This window comes from Mobula birostris, chromosome 9 (assembly GCF_030028105.1).
Source record: "Mobula birostris isolate sMobBir1 chromosome 9, sMobBir1.hap1, whole genome shotgun sequence".
Classification (NCBI taxonomy): Eukaryota; Metazoa; Chordata; class Chondrichthyes; order Myliobatiformes; family Myliobatidae; genus Mobula; species Mobula birostris.
The window spans coordinates 2,056,727-2,078,832 of record NC_092378.1 but is presented as its reverse complement, the minus strand read 5'-3'; the positions used below and the strand labels follow the sequence as shown (position 1 = coordinate 2,078,832).

At 44.7% G+C, this 22,106-nt stretch overlaps 1 protein-coding gene across 4 annotated transcripts in view; it reads left to right on the top strand.

The window, feature by feature from the left end:
* Positions 1–7,757: 7,757 nt before the first annotated feature.
* Positions 7,758–22,106, top strand: part of ppfibp1b (PPFIA binding protein 1b) — a 253,814-nt gene continuing 239,465 nt past the window's right edge. For all 4 annotated transcript variants that reach the window (XM_072267360.1, XM_072267357.1, XM_072267359.1 and 1 more), the window contains exon 1: positions 7,758–7,896. The gene's annotated coding sequence lies outside the window, so the exon portion shown is untranslated. The remainder of the gene's footprint in view (positions 7,897–22,106) is intronic.

Genomic DNA, 22,106 nt, shown 5'->3' with positions numbered 1-22,106 from the left:
GAAAGAAGTGTCTTCAAGCTGAAATGGTTCACTCTCCATAGATGTTGCCTGACCAGTTTGATTTTCATTTGTATTACCATATTTGGGCACAAGATATTCCTCATATACCATAATTCCTGTACCTCTTTCCCAGATTAATCCAACCTCACTGTTCCAAGAGAAGAGAAACAATGAATTTGGAATTGGAGAAGAAGCAAGTAGAAAGACTAACAACAATAACATCTCATGCCAGCGTCAAATAAAGTCATTTGAGAAGCGGTGTGAATATCTTCCCACACACTAATTATTACCAATTACAGATTCCTGTGACTCAGCAACAAAGTTGGAAAGAAATGGTGACATCACAACGGCCGCTCACAATCTTGGAAGCAGCTTTAGAAATATTTTTAACTGATTTGAATTCACCTTGATTAATTGAAATTAAACTAAGTGTCAGTGAAGCTAAGGCTGTCAATTAGCCAGGCTTTGAATCACCTCTATAAACCACAATGAGTGACCATGTCATGACACCAAAATTCACCAAAGACTTTGGTTCAATTAGTACCTCCGCAGTCTCCAGAATCGTAGCCAATGTTGTTTATACACTGATCACACTTTTCAGTTCCGAACACTGCCAGGACATACTACAAATCATAAGACCATAAGAACATGAGCAGAATTAGGCCATTCAGCCTATTGAGTCTGCTCCGCCATTCCATCACGGCTGATCCCAGATTCCACTCAACCCCATACACCCCTTCTCGCCATATCCTTTGATGCCCTGACCAATCAGAGAACAATCAATTTCCGACTTAAATATACTCATGGACTTGTTCTCCACTGCAGTCTGTGGCAGAGCATTTCACAGATTCACAACTCTCTGGCTAAAAATTTCCCCATTACCTCTGTTCTAAAAGTTCACCCTCAATTTTGAGGCTGTGCCCTCTAGTTCTGGATACCCCCACAATAGGAAACATCCTCTCCACATCCAGCCTATCTAGTCCTTTCAATATTCAGTAGGTTTCAATAAGATCCTCCTGCATTCTTCTAAATTCCAGTGAGTACAGGCCCAAAGATGGCAAACACCCCTCATATGTTAATCCCTTCATTCCTGGAATTATCCTCGTGAACCTCCTCTGGACTCTCTCCAATGACAACACATCCTTTCTGAGATATGGGGCCCTAAACTGTTGACAATACTCTGTGCAGCCTGAATAGTGTTTTATAAAGTCTCAGCATTATCTCCTTGCTTTTATATTCCATTTCCCTTCAAATAAGTGCCAACATTGCATTTGCCTTCCTTACCTTTGACTCAACCTCTAAATTAACCTTCTGGGAGTCTTGCACGAGGACTTCCAAGTCCCTCTGCACCTCTGATGGTTGAACCTTCTCCCCATTTAGATAATAGTCCGCACTATTGTTCCTTTTACCACAATGGATTATCATACATGTCCCTACAATGTATTCCATCTGCCACTTTTTTGCCCATTCTTCCAATTTATCTAAGTCCTGCTGAAATTCCATTGCTTCCTCAGCACTACCTACTACCCCACCTATCTTTGAATCGTCCGCAAACTTTGCCACAAAGCCATCAATTCCATTATCCAAATTATTGACAAACAATAGAAAAAGTAGCAGTCCCAATATTGACCCCCGAGGAACACTACTAGTCACTGGCAGCCAACCAGAAAAGGCCCCTTTATTCCCACTCGCTGCCTCCTGCCTGTCAGCCATTCCGCTATCCATGCCAGTACTTTTCCTGTAGCGCCTCATGTGTGGCACCTTATTAAATGCCTTCTGAAAATCCAAGTAAATGACATCCACTGCCTCTCCTTTATCCACCCTGCTTGTTACTTCCTTGAAGAACTCTAACAGATTTGTCAGGCAAGATTCCCGTTTACAGAAACCATGCTGACTTTGAATTATTTTATCATTGGTCTCCAAGTACCCTGAAATCTCACCTATAGTAATAGACTCCAGAACTTCCTCAACCACTAAGGTTAGGCTAACTGGCCTATAATTGCCTTTCTTTTGCCTTCCTCCCTTCTTCAAGAGTGGAGTGACATTTGCAATCTTCCAATCCTCCGGGAACATGTCAGTGTCAAGTATTCTTGAAAGATCATGACCAATACATCCTTTATCTCTTCAGCAAACTCTTTCAGTACTCTGGAATGTGGTCCATCTGGCCCAGGTGACTTATCTACCATAAAACATTTGAGTTTGCCTAGCACTTTTTCCTTCATAATAGCAATGGCACTCACTCCTGCTTCCTGACACTCACTGACCTCTGGCACACTGCTAGTGTCTTCCACAGTGAAGACGGATGCAAAGTACCCATTAAGATCATCTCTCATTTCTCTGACCCCCCATTACTACCTCACCAGCATTATTTTCCAGTGGTCCAATATCAACTCTCACCTCCCTTTTACTCTTTATATAACTGAAAATACTTTTGGTATCCTACTTTATATTATTAGCTAGTCTGCCTTCATATTTCATCTTTTCCCATTTTATTGCTTTTTAGTTGCTTTTTATTGGAATTTAAAAGCTTCCCAATAATCCAATCTCCCACTTACTTTTGCTACCTTATATGTCCTTTCCTTTTTTATGCAGTCCATAACTTCCCTTGTCAGCCACGGTTGCCCACACCTGCGATTTGAGAACAACTTCTTCTGTGGGACACACAGTATCTATCCTGTGCCTTGTGAACTACTCCCTGAAACTTCAGCCACCTCTGCTCTGCCATCATCCCCATCTTCCTCCAATCCACTGGCAAGCTCCTCTCTCATGCCTCTGTAACTCCCTCTAATCTATTGAGACACTGATACATCTGACTTACGCTTGTCCTTCTGGAATTGCAGTATGAATTCAATCACATTATGGTCACTGCCTCTTAAGGGTTCCTTTATGTTAAACCCCCTAATAAGATCTGGGTTATTACACAATACCTAATCTAAGATAGCCTTTCCCCAAGTAGGCTCAAGCACAAGCTGCTCTAAAAAGCCATCTTGTAGGCATTCAACAAATTCACTCTCTTCTGATCTGACACCAACTTGATTTTCCCAATCCCCTTGCATATTGAAGTCCCCCATTACAATTGTGTCATTACCTTTATTACATGCCTTTTCCAGCTCCCTTTGCAATCTCTGTCCCACACCTTGGCTGCTATCTGGAGGCCTATATATGATTCTTTTAATGTTTTTTTACCCTTGCAGTTTCTTAACTCCACCCACAAAGATTTAACATTCTCTGATCCTATGTCACCTCTTTCAAAAGATGTAATTCCACCTCTTACCAACAGAGCCACACCACCGCCTGTGCCCTCCTGCTTGTCTTTTCAATACAAAGTATATCCTTTGATATTAAGCTCCCAACTATGGTCATCTTTCAGCCTGACACACACACAGTGATGCCCACAATGTCAATCTCCAATTGTGTCACGAGTTCATCCACCATATTCCGAATGCTATGTGCATTTAAATACAGCACCTTCAGTCCTGCATTCTTCACTTTTTTGATTTTTCCCTCTGTGGTACAATTGAACTCTTTGCTCTGTGTGCAATTGCACCCAATCATTGGCTTGTCCTTTCTTACGTTTATGTTACATCCATCATCTAATTGTAAACGTGCTGACTCATCCTCAGCTCTATCATTCTGGTTCCCATCCTCCTGTCATATTAGTTTAAACCCTTTAAACATTTTGTGGTGATGAATAATGATAAGAGTTTTCCAAATTCAAAGGTGGTGGTAAGCACAGATTCAAACACCCTGCATGCATTCTGATGCTAAAGGTTTGTCCTTAACTACGCACATAGGTATCCTGATCTGCTGAGTTTCTCCAGCATTTTATGTGTGTTACACAGGCAACTTGTGCTGCACAGCTCTTAGAAAGAGTGAAGTGGTACGGTTCAGTTAGAAATATGCTAAGACCAATAAGTCAAAGGCCAGGAACAATAATCTAGAGAATGTGAATTAAACTGTCATTGGATTGTGATGAAAATTTGAAAAAAGTTTTAAAAATATAACAATGAGAAGTTGGTCTCAGGAAAAATGAGCATCTAAGGAATATAAACAAGCAGGTGCTGGAAATCCAAGCAACACACAAAATGCTGGTGGAACTCAGCAGGTCAGGCAGCATCAGGCCAGGTCCTGATGAAGGATCTCGGCCCGAAATGTCAACTGCTTACTCTTTTCCACAGATACTGTCTGACTTGCTGAGTTTACCCGAGGAAGACAGGAACCTTTAGTAGAGACAAGTGCAGGCCATTCAATTGTGGACAAACTCATTTTAGCCTCAGCTCCACTGTCCTGTACAATCACACACCCCTACAAAGATTAGCTTTATTTGTCACATGTATATCAAAACGGCACAGTGGCGTAGTGGTTAGCACAGTGCTTTAGAGTACCAGTGACCCAGGTTCAATTCCTGTCACTGCCTGAAGGGAGTTTGTACGCACTCCCCGTGACCGCGTGGGTTTCCTCCGCATGCTCCAGTATCCTCCCACAGTCCAGAAACATACTGGTTGGTAGGTTAATTGGTCATTGTAAATTGTCCCATGATTAGGCTAGGATTAAATCGGGAGTCGCTGGGCAGCACGGCTCAAAGGGCCAGAAGGGCCGATTCTCAATCAATCAATAAGCCCGCAAGTGTCAACACAGCATGTCCACCAATTTCTAATTTTAACCCATACGTCTTTGGAATGTGGGAGGAAACCAGAGCACCTGGAGGAAATCCATGCTGTAGGGGAAATGTAAAATCTCCTTACAGACAACAGCGGGCAATGAATCTGGGTCTCTGGGTCTAGCACTGTAATAGCTTTACTGTGCTACTGTGTCCTCATAGGCCAACAATCAGTCTGGATCACACATCATTGCTGAACATGCACATTAGCTCCAGTCCTGATGAACTGTCTCAGCCCAAAACATCAACTCTTTCTTTATTTCCATAGATGCATCCTGACCTGCTGGGTTCCTCCAGCATTTTGTGCGTGTTGATCTTGATTTCCAGCATCTGCAGAATCTCATGTTTATGATTGGCTCCACCTTCCCATATCCTGTAATCTCCACAATGCCAAAAACCAATTGATTTTACATTTGAATAACTTCAGTGACTCAACATCTACAGAACTCCAGGATAGTGAACTCCAAGCATTCACAACACTGAGAAGAACATCTTTCTCATCCCTGTCCTAAATGTGACCCAGTGTCCTGGGGACACTATATCTCCTAGCTCTAGACTCTACATCAGCCCACCTCTCATTCTTACACAGTTTTACTTCATTGCACTGTGTAATGATCTGATCTGTAGGAACAGTATGCAAGCCAAACTTTTCACTGTATCTTGGTACATCTGACAATAATCTGAATTTAGAATCAAGTTTAATATCACCAGGATACGCCATGAAATTCAGTTGTCTTTGTGGCAGCAGTACAATGCTATATATATTAACAGAAAAATCTGTGAATTACAGTAAATATATATATAATAGTTAAATTAAGTAAGTAATGCAAAAATAGAAATAAAGAAGTAGTGAGGTAGTGTTCATGTGTTCTATGTCCATTCAGAAATCGGATGGCAGAGGCAAGGAAACTGTTCCTGAATCATTGCGTGTGTGTCTTCAGGCTCCTGTACCTCCTCCCTGGTGGTAGGAATGAGAAGAGGGAATGTTCTAGGTGATGGAGGTCCTTGATGATGGATGCAATAAACCAATCCTAATTCCAATGCCACAGGAACTGTTATAGGCATCAGATTAGCCTAGAAAAATGAACCCATGAACCACCTCGTCGTGGCCCTTGCACCTTATTGTCAACCTGCACGGCACTTTCTCTGTAACTGTAACATATTATTCTACGCAAACACGAGGAATTCCGCAGATGCTGCAATTTCAAGCAACACACACAAAATGCTGGTGGAACGCAGCAGGCCAGGCAGCATCTATAGGAAGAGGTACAGTCGATGTTTCAGGCCAAGACCCTTTGTCAGGACTAACTGAAAGAAGAGATAGTAAGAGATTTGAAAGCGGGAGGGGGAGGGGGAGATCCAAAACGACAGGAGAAGACAAAAGAGGGAGGGATGGATCTAAGAGCTGGAAAGTTGATTGGCAAAAGGGATACAAGGCCGGAGAGGGGAGAGGATCATGGGACGGGAAGCCTAGGGAGAAAGAAAGGGGGAGAGGAGCACCAGAGGAAGATGGAGAGCAGGCAAGGAGTTATACTGAGAGGGACAGAGGGAGAGAAAGAAAGAGATAGATAGATAGATAAATAAATAAATAAATAAATAAGGGTTGGGGTACGAAGTGGGGGGGGCAGTAACGGAAGGTAGAGAAGTCAATGTTCATGCCATCAGGTTGGAGGCGACCCAGATGGAATATAAGATGTTGTTCCTCCAACCCGAGTGTAGCTTCATCTCAACAGTAGAGGAGGCCATGGATAGACATATCAGAATGGGAATGGGATGTGGAATTAAAATGTGTTGCCACTGGGAGATCCTGCTTTCTCTGGCGGACAGAGCGTAGGTGTTCAGCGAAACGATCTCCCAGCCTGCGTTGGGTCCCGCCAATATATAGTGGGTCTCGCCAATATATAGAAGGCTGCACCGGGAGCACTGGACGCAATATATCACCACAGCCGACTCACAGGTGAAGTGTCACCTCACCTGGAAGGACTGTCTGGGGCCCTGAATGGTGGTGAGGGAGGAAGTGTAAGGGCATGTGTAGCACTTGTTCCGCTTACAAGGATAAGTGCCAGGAGGGAGATCAGTGGGGAGGGATGGGGGAGGCGAATGGACAAGGGAGTTGTGTAGGGAGTGATCCCTGCGGAATGCGGGGGGGGGAGGGAAAGATGTGCTTAGTGGTGGGATCCCGTTGGAGATGGTGGAAGTTACGGAGAATAATATGTTGGACCCGGAGGCTGGTGGGGTGGTAGGTGAGGACCAGGGGAACCCTATTCCTAGTGGGGTGGCGGGAGGATGGAGTGAGAGCAGATGTGCGTGAAATGGGGGAGATACGTTTGAGAGCAGAGTTGATGGTGGAGGAAGGGAAGCCCCTTTCTTTAAAAAAGGACATCTCCCTCATCCTAGAATGAAAAGCCTCATCCTGAGAGCAGATGCGGTGGAGACGGAGGAATTGCGAGAAGGGGATGGCGTTTTTGCAAGAGACAGGGTGAGAAGAGGAATAGTCCAGATAGCTGTGAGAGTCAGTAGGCTTATAGTAGACATCAGTAGATAAGCTGTCTCCAGAGATAGAGACAGAAAGGGGAGGGAGGAGTGGGAAATGGACCAGGTAAATATGAGGGCAGGGTGAAAGTTGGAGGCAAAGTTAATGAAGTCAACGAGCTCAGCATGCGTGCTCGCTGACTATGTTCTGCTACTCTTACTTCATGTGCTACCTCAGCGCACTATTGTGAAATTATCAGTATGGGTGGCATGCAAAACAAAATTTTCATTGGTCCCGTGACAATAATAAGCCGATTTACCAATGCAGTTATGCGGATAACATGGTAGTGTAGAAGGGCAGCATTTACCTAACGGGCCGAAGGGTGCTATGTTTCCTGAGGAGACTCACTCCCCTTCGCGCTTCAGTGTACGTCCCGCCTCCCACTCCAAACTGACAGGTGCTCTGACCAATCCGTTAGCTGCGAATATTGGCAGTGGGAGTCCGCCTCCGTAGGCCGTGTTCCTTCCGTGCTGTCCGGACGTCCAATAAGAGGCGGGGATTCTTGCTTAGGCGGACCAATGGTCACTGAGAGCGGGATTCACGTGAGGTGGGGGCGGGCGTTGTGTGCCGAGGCGGCGGCGGCAGACGAGGAGTGAGGGGCGGTTGCTGTGCGCCTGTCTATTGAGTGTCAGGCTGCCGCCGCCTCTCCTCCGGGCACCTGAGAGAGAGCGGGTGCTGGTGGCGGCCCAGGGCAACGGAGCAGGTAGGTCTGGGTTAACTGGTAGCGTTCTCGGGTGGAGTGTGGGGGTTTCTGACCCTTGCCACGGGTCACTGGAAATGCGCGCCCCCTGCTAGCGGGGGTCACTGGTGGCGCGTTCATGTCCTGGGGGTTTGCGCGCTCATGGGGTCAGCGATGGTGTGATCGACCCGGGAATCTGCGAGTTCGCGCGCTCCCGACCGGAGGGAGCGGGCGCTTGAACAGAGTCAAAGTGGAACCCTAGTGAGTTACTGAGTGCGCGCTCTCTTCCCCAGGGTCGCCGAGGGGATGCGGTCACTGAGGGATAGTGCACTCCCGCCCTGCAGTGTGCGCGCAGCCCGGGGTTTGGTCACTGGCTTAATTATGGGCCGGTTACCCTCCCTATCAGCGGGAAGAACCGTGTCTGTGGGGCCTCGTTAATGTGCGGGGACCTGCCAGGGACCAAGCTCTGGGCAGGGGTCTACCCTCAGAATTTGTTTTGTGACAGCAGTATTTTGCATTACATGCTGCAAAAAAAAAACCTAAATTGCTTTAAGAAGTGTGTGTGTATGAGTATATAAAAATTTTAAGTAAGTAGTGCAAAAAGAGAAAAATAGTGAGATAGTGTTCATGGATTCATTGTCCATTCAGAAAACTGATGGTGGAAGGGAAAAAGCTGTTTCTAAAACATTGAGTATGTGGCTTCAGGCTCTTGTATCACTTCACTGATGGTAGCAATGACAAAGGAGCATGCCCTGGGTGATGGGGGTCCTGAATGATGGATGCTGCCTTTTTGAATCATTGCCTTTTGAAGATATCCTGGATGCTGAAGAGGCTAGTGCCCATGATGGAGCTGACTGAGTTTACAACTTTCTGCAGCTTTTTTCCATTTTTGTGCAGTGGCGCCTCCATACCAGATGGTGATGCTACCAGTCTTCTGGATTCTCCCTCCTCACTGTATTCGTATGCCAGGCTTTGTTTGCCAGTATCGGCTGCTTGTGGGTTGATGTGAAACATAAGAATCTGTTCTCTCCATGCATGCCAGTCGTTGTGGGTTTCCTAACTAATTCAACTTGTGTTTAAAATTCCGATTGTGGACGTGACAACCATAAAATGGCTGAGACCTGTACTGTGGAATTTTGGAAGTGATAAATTGCTGAAAATGTTCAGTAAGTTGGCCAGTATGTGTAAATAGTTTAATGATTCTTGTGTACTTCTCAACTGTCACTTGTGCCATTATTTCAGAGCTGAGTGAAGTTTCAAACTCGCTGTTGTAACTCACATGAATAGGCAATGCGTTAAGTAATGGAATAAATGTGAAAGTATAGAGCAGATTTTCTGTAAATAGAAGACACGTCATCCCATGTGTCTCAAATACTTTCTCTCATTATTTCACTTGCAATTTTATTTTATTTTTATCATGATTCAGGGTCTCTGCCCAAAGCACAGACTGTTTACTCATTTCCATAGATGCTGCCTGACTGGCTGAGTTCCTCCAGCATTTGTGGGCACCGTGATAGTGTAGCAGTTTATGTGTCACTATTTCAGCTTAAGGCATTCCAGAGTTTGAGTTCAAATTCTGGCTCTGTCTGTAAGGAGTTTGTACGTTCTCCCCATGAGGGCATAGGTTTCCTCCCAGGGTCCAAAAATTGGTGGTTGTAAATTGTCATGTGATTAGGCTGGGGTTAAATGGGTGGGTTGCTGGGTGCTGTGGCTCGTTAGGCCTGAAGGACCTGTTCTGTGCTGTATCTCTAAATAAATATTTTCTTGTATTTAATTTTTTTAACTTTAAAATTTTTGTAATCAGATATAGCAATTGAGACCCTTTAAAGGGTTTTTGACTTTACTGATACTTGAGCTGAGGTCAGATATCCAATCATAGAACAGCATTGAAATGAATTATTATACTGAGTATGTGGTATAATCCTACAATCAGGAACCTTTCTTCAAATAGGAACCACAGTTAAAATAAATCCTGTACTTAAAAGTGTGTTAGATTAGCATTTTGATGGGATTTAAATAGTCTAAAATGTTCCAGTATATCATTTGTGGCAAGTTAGAAATACAAGCTAGGTATGAGCTGTTGCTGAATTGGAAATTGGTGGAGACGAGTATTTTGGGATATATATTTTTGTAGAGCCAGTTGCTGCAAGTGAAACTGGAATAAATTAAGTCTTGTTTATATACCAAACTATAACAGGCAGTTGACACTGAGATGCTTCAGTTGATTTCATGCCTCATTTTTAACTGTGCCGTCTGCCCCTTATGTGGCATCTTAATGAGAGCACACACTTTGCATCAATTATTTCTCCCTGTTGGTCTACTGTTCCCTGCTTGCTTTGGAAAAATGAATGCTATTTGCAGAGCAAAACACAAAATACTGGAGGAACTCAGCAAATCAGGCAGCATTTATGAAGAGGAATAAACAGTCAATGTTTCAGGCTAATCTAATCTAATCTAAAACCCTTCATGAGGACTAGACTTGGACTGAGATGTCGACTGTTTATTCCTGTTCAAAAGGTGCTGGCTGACCTGTTGAGTTCCTCCAGCATTTTGTGTGTTTCTCTGTATTTCCAGCATCTGCAGAGTCTCTTGTGTTGAATTCTATTTACATCATTGAACCATGTTATTTTTGTTATGGTCATGCACAACACAAAAGTGTGTGTAGTAATTCTGTCCTGCTATATGTGAAGTAAGTTGCACTGGAAAAGTTTTGGGTTGACATTGAAAAGTTGGTTGGTTTGTTTTACCTTTCCAAGCCAGGTAGGCTACATGCTCCATCCTCATGGATGGCTGATAATATCCTCAAGAAGTGACCAAGCAAGCTGCTGTTTCAGGCAGTTAATTTGATCTTGCCATGGTTGTGCTCATACAGTGGAATATTTGAAAAGTGGCAGTAGCACTGTTGCCCTTTCATAGGAGAAGTATAGTTGCATGGAAATTTTTTTAAAAATGCCAACGCGGGCAGTCTGAAACAGACTGGAAGTACTAGGAGTGATCAGTATGTCAGACAATGTCTGTGGGAGGGATTTCCACTCTTTCCAGTAACTCAGCAGGGTAGGTAGTGTTGCTAACCTTTTCTTGGGACAGGCGCTTTCCAAAGAACATTGAAGATGGCAGCACACGTAGCTAACATGGTTAGGAAGACATGTAGGATTCTGGCCTTCATTCATTGGACTGTTGAGTGCAAGAGCTGGAAGATTTTGCTCTGACTTCATAAAGATTGATTATTCCGCAGCAGCTGGGGTACTACATGCAGTTTTGTAGGAAAAATGTCACTGCTGGAGGAGGTGTATAGGGGATTCCCTAGGATGTTAGAAGGGATGTAGTGTTTCTTGAGAGGCCAAATCATTCTTGGAGCTGAGGAGATTAATAAGCAGGGACACAACTTGGGTACATAAATCCACGAGAGGCATCAGTGGGGTAGATTGCAGGAAACTATCTGAGATGGATATAACTAGAGAGCACTGATTCACAGAACAGGGTAAGAGATTTAGAGGAGGTCTGAAGGGGATTTTTTCACTCCGAGTGGTGAGTACTTGCAATATATTGCCTGAGAATGATGGAAGAGCAGTCACTGACAGCATCTAAGAAGTACCCTGACAAGCACTCGAATTGATCAGGCATAGAAGGTAGAAAGGTAGGATCAATACAGCTGTGTGGCAGCTGGTGATGTGGATTTTGTGGGCTAAATAACTACATGCTCTTTGACAAGAGGATGTTGGCCTCATTGAGAAATAGTTATAAGACTCTATTGCACTTTTCATCATGCCTTGTATCAAATAATGAGATACTACAAAGTTTTTGTCTATAAAGCGATCCAGTTTGGGGAGAAGTTTTTTGCTACAACATGCAGCGACACGTACAATTTCTGAATACAACAATAAAAGCACATAGCGTGTGATTGAACTGTGTTTGGGTTTTATGATGAATGGAGTGGTTTGTCTGATGTGGCCCATTGTATGCCTCATTAAGATGTTGGTTGTAAGCTTACAGTACAAGCTAGAAATGAAGTGACGCGGCTTGGTGAAATCAACCTCCGGTCAAGATACCACCAGCATTCTATGCTCTCTCAGTCGACATTTTCCAGAGAGCAAACGAAAATAGTTGAGTGCAATGTGGATGGAATTTTTTCACCTTTTCCCTCAGTGACATCAGTTGAAGCAATTTCAAAACTTAGCACTAATGCATGATTATTGAAAATATTTTGAAATATTTAAAAATGGAATATTATTTTAAAAGCACTGCTGTCCTTTCCAGTTTTACTTAGATTTTGTATTTCATTTTTGACTTCTTTATTGAAAAGGTTAAATGTTTGATTTGTTAATTTACTTTTCCATAGAGAGCACCTCTGATAGAATAGACAGTATGGTGTTTAAGATGCAGACATATCAGTTGGCAAGCTGTAGGAAGTATGAGTATTAAACTTGCACTAATTAGATGTCTCACTAGCATTTTGTATTTTTGACAATGTATCTTTGATTATGAATTAAACTACCCTTCCCAAGTGAGAGCTCAGCAGCACTTAAACCCACTTTTCCCTGTTGGTTCTAAGATGTCAGTGCATTTACTACAGGCTGCAAAATACCTGTTGATGTTTATGTAGTGTGCTATAGGGTTCCACTGCTAATGTAATGGCCTCTCTGTAATGTTCACTGCTAATGTAATGGTTTCTCTGTACCAGCAATGTTTGGGTCATGACTAGAGATAACGGGTTTGGACTGTGCACCATCCAGTGAGAAGGATGTTGTTCATTCTTGTGGGTCTGAGAGGGCTTGGGGGGCGTCCTGTATCAGGATCAGGGCACTGGGTTGAGACCTGTTGCATTTGTCAGCTGGAGTCTTTCGCTCTCCAAGGAAAAGCTGTTCCATGTACAAGTTGGAATTTCTGGCATTGAAATGGGCGGTGGTCGATAAGCTGAGTGACTACCTCTACGGGGCCAAGTTTGAGGTGAGGATGGACAACAACCCCCTAATTTGTACCCTGACCTCGGCAAAACTGGATGCCATAGGACATTGGTAGTTGGCAGTGTTATCTGTCTATGATTTCAGCCTGAAGTACCAGCCGGGAAGCAGGAACATTGATGCTGATGCTTTGTCCCAACAGGCGTATAAGGGACTGGACAGGGACGAGGAGTGGGAGAGCGTTCCTCCCCCAGGGGTGAAGGCCACGTGCCAGTTTACCATCACCATGAAGGCAGAGGGAAAGAGGGGCAGGATCGAGTAGTGGATCAATTGGGAGCTTCTGATGACGCCACTCCCCAGGTTTACTGTAACCTGACTGCTCGGAGGACAAATCAGCTACCGGAATTGAGTTCTGGAGAAGTGGCAGCTGCTCAGCGAGATGATCCAGGCATCGGTACCATTTGGTCAGTGGTCGAAAAGGCAGAGAAGACGAAACACGCGGCGGTGCCTCCATTACTGAGAGAATGGCCTCAGTAATGGAGATGCGGAACCAGATCTTATACTGGGGTCACGTCACCCCCCCGACCAACCTTGGCGTTGCCAGCTGGTTCTGCCGGAGAAGTATCAAAGGATTGTGTTAAAGTCCTTTCATGATGATTCTAGACATTTGGGTGTGGAAAAGACCTATGGATTGCTCAGAGACTGGTCTTACTAGCCCTGGATGGAGTTGGAGGTCAAAGGATACTGCAAGTCGTGCATTTGATGCATATGGCGGAAGATGCTGCCTACGCAGGCAGCTCCCTGTCCCACTTGCAGAGTGCAGGGCCCCTGGACCTGGTGTGTATGGATTTCCTGTCAATGGAACCCGGCAGATGTCTTGGTCATCACAGACCACTACACCAGGTATGCGCAGGCTTTTCCTACCGAGGACCTGAGGGCGTCTGTGGTGGTCAAAGTGTTACGGGAGAAGTATTTCATTTATTATGACCTTCCGAGGCAGATACATAGTGATCCAGGGATGGGATTTCAAAAGCAGACTCATTCATGAGTTACTAGGTGTGCTTGGAGTCGAAGTCAAGGACCACACCCTATCATCCGCAGGGTGGTCCCCAGCCCGAGAGGTTAAATTGGACCTTGCTAGACATGCTCGGGACCTTGGAGATCAGCAAGAAGAGCAGGTGGAGTCAACATATTGGGCATCTGGTCCACAGTTACAACTGTACCCGAAATGAAACTACCGAGTATTTGTCATATTATCTGATGTTTGGGCGCGAGGCAAGGTTGCCCATTGACCTTTGTTTTGGGGCTGATGAGGGCGACTTGCCACCAAAGACTTACCTGAAATATGTGTCTGATATGGGAAGAGAGCTGAAAAGGGCATATGAATTAGCTGGGGTCGCGGCTGCCAAGCAGAATCGAAGAAGTAAGAAGAGATATAATCAAAAGGTGAGGTTCTCCGAACTCGTGCTGGGAGACAGAGTCCTTATAAGGAATTTGGGGCTACCTGGGAAGCACAAGTTGGCTGACCGCTGGGTGGCTACACCCTATGTGGTGGAGAGTCAGATGCCAAACCTACCAGTTCTCTGGGTGAAACCAGAGGATGGGAATGGGCTGGTCAAGGTTCTCCATCGGAACCACCTGCTGCCCCAGGACAAGAGGTGAGGGTGGACCCAGAGCCTGACCTGGAGGCTGCACCAAGTAAGAGGACTACGGAAACGCGGGCCAATTGCAGGGCCAACAGCAGGAGAGGTTAAGCCGGCCCCTAACTCTGAGAGGGATCCTGATTTGGATGCTGAGGACCTGAATGTGTGGTATATGCTGCCTTTTGCTAACTCCCCATTGATTGAGGAAGAGACTTCCAGCCCTTCTGCTGAGTCAGGTGAAGTGGGGAGAGGGGGTGGCGTCTGTGGACAGCCTGGGTTGCGGCGGGACCCTGCAAGGAATGAAGTGGGGCTTGGCCACGGGACAGAGGGGTCCAAGTGGCAGAAGGGCACGAGTGATTGGCCGAGGGAGGCCTCACCTGGTAGACTCAAAGTATCCCCAGTAGTGTTGAACCTGAGGAGTTAGGTGAGGGGGAACAGAGGTCTCAGAATTAGGAGACCACTGGATAGACTGGCCTATGTAGCACCGGGGGAACAGAGTGTGATCCCTACCGTTTTGGGGAGCTGAATCACTGCCTTTTACACCTGGGTTGACTTTGTGCTTTGTAGGAAGGGTTGGCAAATTATCTCAACGCCTTGAGGACATGACTAAATTTGGTGCGGGGGGGGGAGAGAGTGTAACACGCTATAGGGTTTCACTGCTAATGTAATGGCCTCTCTAATGTTCACTGTTAACGTAATGATTTCTCTGTAGCAGCAGTGTTTGGGTTATGACTAGAGATAACGGTTTGGAATGTGTGCCATGCAATGAGAGGGACGTTGTTCGTTCTTGTGGGTCTGAGAGCAGGGACTTCGGTATTTTGTCTGCGAGAGATGAAGAGAGAAGACACGAGTGAAGAGAGTTGGTAGACCGGCGGATGGAGTCAACTTGGAGCGAGGGTCTGAGGGTCAGCGACATTTGGAGGAGGAGGTCGATGGGAACAAATGGACAGAACTGTGAGCTCCGACATTTTGCGTTGGACTGTTTCATTAAAATAGGCCCTTTTTATTTTCTTTACTAACTCTGTAGTCAGATTAAAATTTATAAAGTTCATTTGTTTAATTGCAAATGGTGTACTGTTTGATATTTTGCGGTGTGGATTTGTAACCGGGCAACACATCGCGCAACATCCACACAAATGAGATTTCAGTTTGGCTGGGCCAGAGGCTGTCTTCCCCTAGACAAACACGTGCTGGCCGATCCCGAGGGTTACATTTACAAACAAAGTTGCATACTATGTAACACAAAATGCTGGAGAAATTCAGCATAATAGGCAGCATCTAGGGAGAAGAATGATGAGTCCTGATGAAGGGTCTCGGCTAGCAACGTCGAAGGTTTATTCCCCTCCATAGATGTAGCCTGAGCTGCAGAGTTCCTCTAGCGTTTTGTGCGTACTTTCCAGCAAATGCAGAATCCTTTGGGTTTGCATGTTTTTTTTAAAGAAGATTTGCCTTAGAAATTGCTCCTTCAGGTATTGGTGAATCTTGAATCCAGAATTTTTTTCAAACTGTTTTGTGTAAGTGCGTATTAAGTAAATGTTTCTCTGCTGGAATTTTTCGATTCTTCTTAGATGCAGCAGAGGTGCCAGAGCATTAGAAGGTACCGAAATATAACACCCTTCTTCAAAAAGGTGTGGGCCATGCCAAGTAATGGCAGACCAATCTGGTTAAGCAGTTATGGGGAAGCTTTTGGGAACAATGGGCTGATTGTGGTGATAGCTGGTTGGCATTACTGTGGAAGGCAATTAACTGATTGTAGTGTGCAGGTTAGTACATTTGTCATCCACTTCCCTGCATTCCAGTGGGGAAGCTGGAAGCATAGCCGACGTGCGGTGTTGTACATGTGACCTGGTGAAGTCACGTTGAGTTGAGGGCCAGATGCAGTTCACGTGTGCTTTCTTGGCTGTTGCAGTGATATGGGATGGCAGATACTAAAGGGTTCAGGTTCAGATATTAAATCAGTTCTTAGTGTTTTAATTTTTATACTTTTGAATTATTCGGGGCTTCCAGAGCGCCTAGGTGTGACTCGAGTAGCAGCAGTACTCTCAGTGGATATGATTAAATATTCCCATCTCAGCCTGTTACAGCTAAAAATCACAACTGCTTCCAAGGTCAGTACAATCAACAAAGATGTCTTAATGCATTTAAACGAACTATCGCTGCCTAAGACCAACGGAATTAACACAGTCTGTGGTCGGAAGGGCCCATGGAGAAAACCTCGGAGGAAACGTGGGCGAAGATCAGGATTACAAGTGCGTTTAAGGAAACGGGGTTTTAAACTCCCTAGACTGATGATCTTGCTGGCGAATGTGCAGTCTCTGGTGAATAAGATCAATGATCTCAGAACCAGGGTGCTGAATCAGAGGGACATTAGGACCGCGTGTGGCCTTTGTTTCACGGAATCCTGGTTAACTCCTTCCGTACCGGATGCAGCGATTCAGATCGAAGAGTTTACACTGTCAGGATAGATCTATAGAGTCTTTCAAAAGCAGAGGTGGAGGAGTATGCCTCATGATCAACTCTTCTTGGTGCATGAGTATATCAGTGCTGTCCCAATTCTGCTCATCAGACCTGGAATATCTAGCAGTAAAGTGTCATCCTTTTTACCTACCACGGGAGTTCTCTGGGGTCATTCTGGTAGCGGTATACATTCCACCTCAGGCCAATGTCAAGCAGGCTTTAGATGATCTGAGCAATGGGATCAACATGCATGAAACAGCGCACCCTAACGCCTTCACCATCATCTTGGGAGATTTTAAAAGGTCAGTCTGGAAAAAATCACTAAGCAATTACAATCAACAGATAACTTGTAATACCAGAGGAAACAACACACTGGACCATTGTTACACCACGATCAAGAATGCCTACCGTGCTATTCCACACCCTCACTTCGGGAAGTCTGATCATCTAGCTGTACTTCTACTCCCTGAGTATAGGCAGAGATTGAAGACTGCAGCACCAGTAGTGAAGATCAAGAAGGTTTGGACAAGGGAAGCACAGGAGCGCCTACAGGACCGCTTTGAATCGGTGGACTGGACTGTATTCAGGGATTCATCTTTGAATCTGGATGAGTATGCTGCAGTTGTTACCGACTTCATTAAAACTTGTGGATGAATGTGTGCCTACAAAGACTTACAGTATATTCCCAAACCAAAAGCTGTGGATGAACCAGGAGGTACGTCGTCTGCTGTAGGCTAGATTTGTGGCATTCAAGACTGGCAACCCAGGCCTGTACCAGAAACCCTTCAAACTGTGAATCTTCAAACTGCTTTCAATACAACCTTGCTTAAATAATAAGACCAGTACTACAGAGTGAACTCCAGATGCAGTCTCAATAATACTCTATATGTAAGTGTGGTGTGGCATACATGCTTGAGTCGGTGTGGTGTTTACAAGATGTATTGTTTAACTGTAAACTGCTGCAGTATTTATGGACTCTGGGACTTGGACTTTATTTCTGTGACCATATTTTACTGCTGGCTTGGGCTATGTGTGCCTTCTGTAAAGTCCAAGTGATTGTTGGTATTGTTTTGCATCCTGGTCCCAGAGTAATGCTGTTTCATTTGGCTGTATTCATGAGTTCTCCGCTATGAGTAAATAGCCCCACTGCCTTGTTGGCAGGCTAGAGAGAGACGAAGACTACCAGAGTGAACCCAGACAGAAAATCTGGAGTGGAGCCCTTTAAGGTGGTTAGATGTCACTGAACATCCTTCCGGCAGCTCCTGCAGCCAAGCTGGTGCCAAACATATTGCTTTGCTTTCCTTTGGACCACACCAGTGAGGCTGAGAGGAGGATCCCGACAACTGGACATCCCTGGATATGCACACCTTCCACCCAGACTTAAAATTTATGCCCATTGTCATTTGAGGCAGATGGATGCCATCATTCATGGGTATTCACATATGGTTGAATGACCGTTAAATTCGAACTTGAACTATATCATGGGTTTGTTGGTGATGTTTGCAGTCTGCCCCCAGCATATCTTTGAACTGTGGTGGTTGTTGAAGCAAACAATGTATTTCACTCTGTTTCAAAGTAAATGTGAGAAATAAAGCTGATCTTTTTTGCAGTTCATGAAATCAAAAGTCTAACAGAAATTATTTGTTTGAGATGCTTTAGACAAATGTATATGTGATGTAATTTTTATGTAAGCCCTTTTGATCCTTCAGGGGCATCTCTCTGTCACAAGTTAGCTACGTATTTTTGAAAACAGAAGTGTATTGTATGGTCTTGCATTTTTTTCCTCCTGAATTCATGGCGGTCTCCTTGAGGTCAGTGAGTAGATATATCCATCACATACCCCATTGTACATCAACATCATTCTACAGTAGGCTTCTGTCTACAGTTAGACCATGATTTGAAGAATTCTGATGATAAATCCTGAATTGTTTGCATTCAATTGCAGCACCACTTATGGATACTTCTTCATAATTTAAAGTTGTGCAGACTCTGTAAGTCTACCACAATTAAATATGTAGAGAGTTTGAACTTGAAATGCATCAAATATTCTGTGAAAATGAGCACATGTAGTCATGGTGAGGATCTTTAATGATGGATGCCACCTTCTTGATGCACTGCCTCTTGAAGGTGAGATAGTTGTGCCTGGGAAGGAACCAGCTGAATTTATAACACTCTGTAGTCTCTTGTGACTCTGTGTTAGAGGCCCTGTCCAGGCTGTGATACAACAAGTCAGAATGCTTTCCTGTACAGCTATAGAAATTTGCAAGTGTTTGGTAACATAACAAATCTCAACCTCCTAATGAATTAGAGTCGCTGCTTTGTGAAATTAAGTGTTAACTTCAGGAAAGCAAATCTGCTGTTAATTCATTTGGAGATTGCTGTTTTACTTAGAATCTGGTTCTATAATGTCAATTATTGAAAAGCTTTGGGCTTTCGCAAAGTTTGGAAAGGGGAATTTAGTGATGGATTTTTTTTTTTTTTTTTTGCAGAAGTTTAAACTGAAGCCAAAGCAGCTGACATCTGCTACATGCAATTCTAGTCCAAATTAAGTTATTTTTCTTAAAGAAACATTTGCCAAAGTGCTTATTCATGGTAAAACTGACTATCTCACAATTGTGTGAAGTGTTCAAGTTGAGCTCAATTGGTCTCTGCCATTGTCAGTTAAGTTGAACTTGCTGATTTAGATTGTTGTGTTGGATGGGATGATTGGGTTTGAATATTATATTGATGCTGATGAAAGTTTTATGAGAAATTTACCATACACTTTAAGATGCAGGACCAGAGTTTGGACCATCCAGTCAGGATGTAACAAGACCATAGGACGTGAGAGCAGAATTAGGCCATTCAGCCCATCGAGTCTGTTCTGCTGTTCCATCATGGCTTCCCAGATCTCTCTCAATCCCATATACCTGCCTTCTCACCATATCCTTTAATGCCCTGACCGATCAGGAAGCTATCAATTTCCACCTTAAATATACCCACGGATTTGGCTTGCACAGCGTTCCACAGATTCACCACTTCCAAAAAAAAATTCTTCCTTATCCTTGTTCTACAAGATCCCCCTCAATTTTGAGGCTGTACCCGCTAGTTCTGGATACTCCACCATAGGAAGCACCCTGTCCACATCCACCTTATCTAGTCCTTTCAATGTTCGGTAGGTTTCAATGAGATCCCCTCGTATTCTTCTAAATTCCAGTGAGTATAGGCCCAAAGCTGCCAAATGCTTCTCACATGTAAACAACTTCTCAGAACCTCCTCTGGACTGTCTCCAATGACAACACATCCTTTGAGATAATGGGGCCTAAAACTGTTAACAATACTCCAACATTGTACTTACTGCCTTTACCAGACTCAACCTGTAAGTTAACCTGGGAGTCTTGCACGAGGATTCCTAAGTCCTTCTGCATCACTGATGTTTGAAATTTCTTCCTGTTTAGATAATAGCCCACACTATTGTTCATTTACCAAAATGCATTACCATATTTCCAACACTGTATTCCATCTACCACTTTTTTGCTCTTTCTTCCAATTTGTCTCAGTACTATCTACCCTTACACCTATGTTGGTATCATATGCAAACTTTGCTGCAAAGCGGTCAATTCCGTTATCTAAATCATTGATGAACAATGTGAAAAGTATCAGTCCCAATACTGACCCCTGAGGAACACCACTAGTCACTGGCAGCCAACCCAAAAAGGTCCCCTTTATTCCCACTCACTGCCTCCTGCCTGTCAGCCATGCCTCTATCCATACCAGTAACTTTCCAGTAACGCCATAGGATTTTATCTTGTTATGCAGCCTGATTTGTGGCACATTATAAAATGCCTTCAGAAAATCCAGGTTAAAGATGTCCACTGCCCCTCATTTGCCACCCTACTTGTTACTTCCTTGAAGAACTCCATCAGATGTGTCAGGGAAGATTTCCCTTTACAGAAACCACACTGACTTTGACTTATTTTATCATTAAGCCTGGTTTATACTTCTGCATCAATGCGTTGACGACTGTATTGGCACTGCTTCCTGCACGCATGCTGAGCTCGTTGACTTCATTAACTTTGCCTCCAACTTTCACCCAGTCCTCAAGCTTACCTGGTCCATTTCCGACACCTCCCTCCCCTTTCTAGATCTTTCTGTCTCTATCTCTGGAGACAGCTTATCTACTGATGTCTACTATAAGCCTACAGACTCTCACAGCTACCTGGACTATTCCTCTTCTCACCCTGTCTCTTGCAAAAATGCCATTCCCTTCTCGCAATTCCTCCGTCTCCGCCGCATCTGCTTTCAGGATGAGGCTTTTCATTCCAGGATGAAGGAGATGTCCTTTTTTCCTTAAAGAAAGAGGCTTCCTTTCCTCCACCATCAACTCTGCCCTCAAATGCATCTCTCCCATTTCACGCACATCTGCTCTCGCCCCATTCTCCCACCACCCCACTAGGTATAGGGTTCCTCTTGTCCTTACCTACCACCCCACCAGCCTCCGGGTCCAACATATTCTCCGTAACTTCTGCCACCTCCAACAGGATCCCACCACTAAGCACATCTCTTCCACCCCACCCCCCGACTTTCCGCAGGGATTGCTCCCTACGCGACTCCGTCCATTCGTTAACCCCCCCCCCCCATTTCTTTCCCCCAATCTCCCTCCCGGCACTTATCCTTGTAAGCGGAACAAGTGCTACACATGCCCTTACACTTCCTCCCTCACCACCATTCAGGGCCCCAGACAGTCCTTCCAGGTGAGGCGACACTTCACCTGTGAGTCGGCTGGGGTGATATACTGCGTCCGGTGCTCCCGATGCGGCCTTCTATATATTGGCGTGACCCAACGCAGGCTGGGAGACCATTTCACTGAACACCTATGCTCTGTCTGCCAGAGAAAGCATGATCTCCCAGTGGCCACCCATTTTAATTTCACGTCTCATTCCCATTCTGATATGTCTATCCACGGCCTCCTCTACTGTCAAAATGAAGCCACACTCAGGTTGGAGGAACAACACCTTGTATTCCATCTGGGGTAGCCTCCAACCTGATGGCATGAACATTGACTTCTCTATCTTCTGTTAATGCCCCACCTCCCCTTCATACCTCAGCCGTTATTTATTTATTAATAATTCCCCCCCCCCCCTCTCTCTCTCTCCTTTTTTCTCCGTCTGTCCTTCTCACTATACTCCTTGCCCATCCTCTGGGCTTCCCCCCCTCCCCCTTTCTTTCTCCCTAGGCCTCCCGTCCCATGATC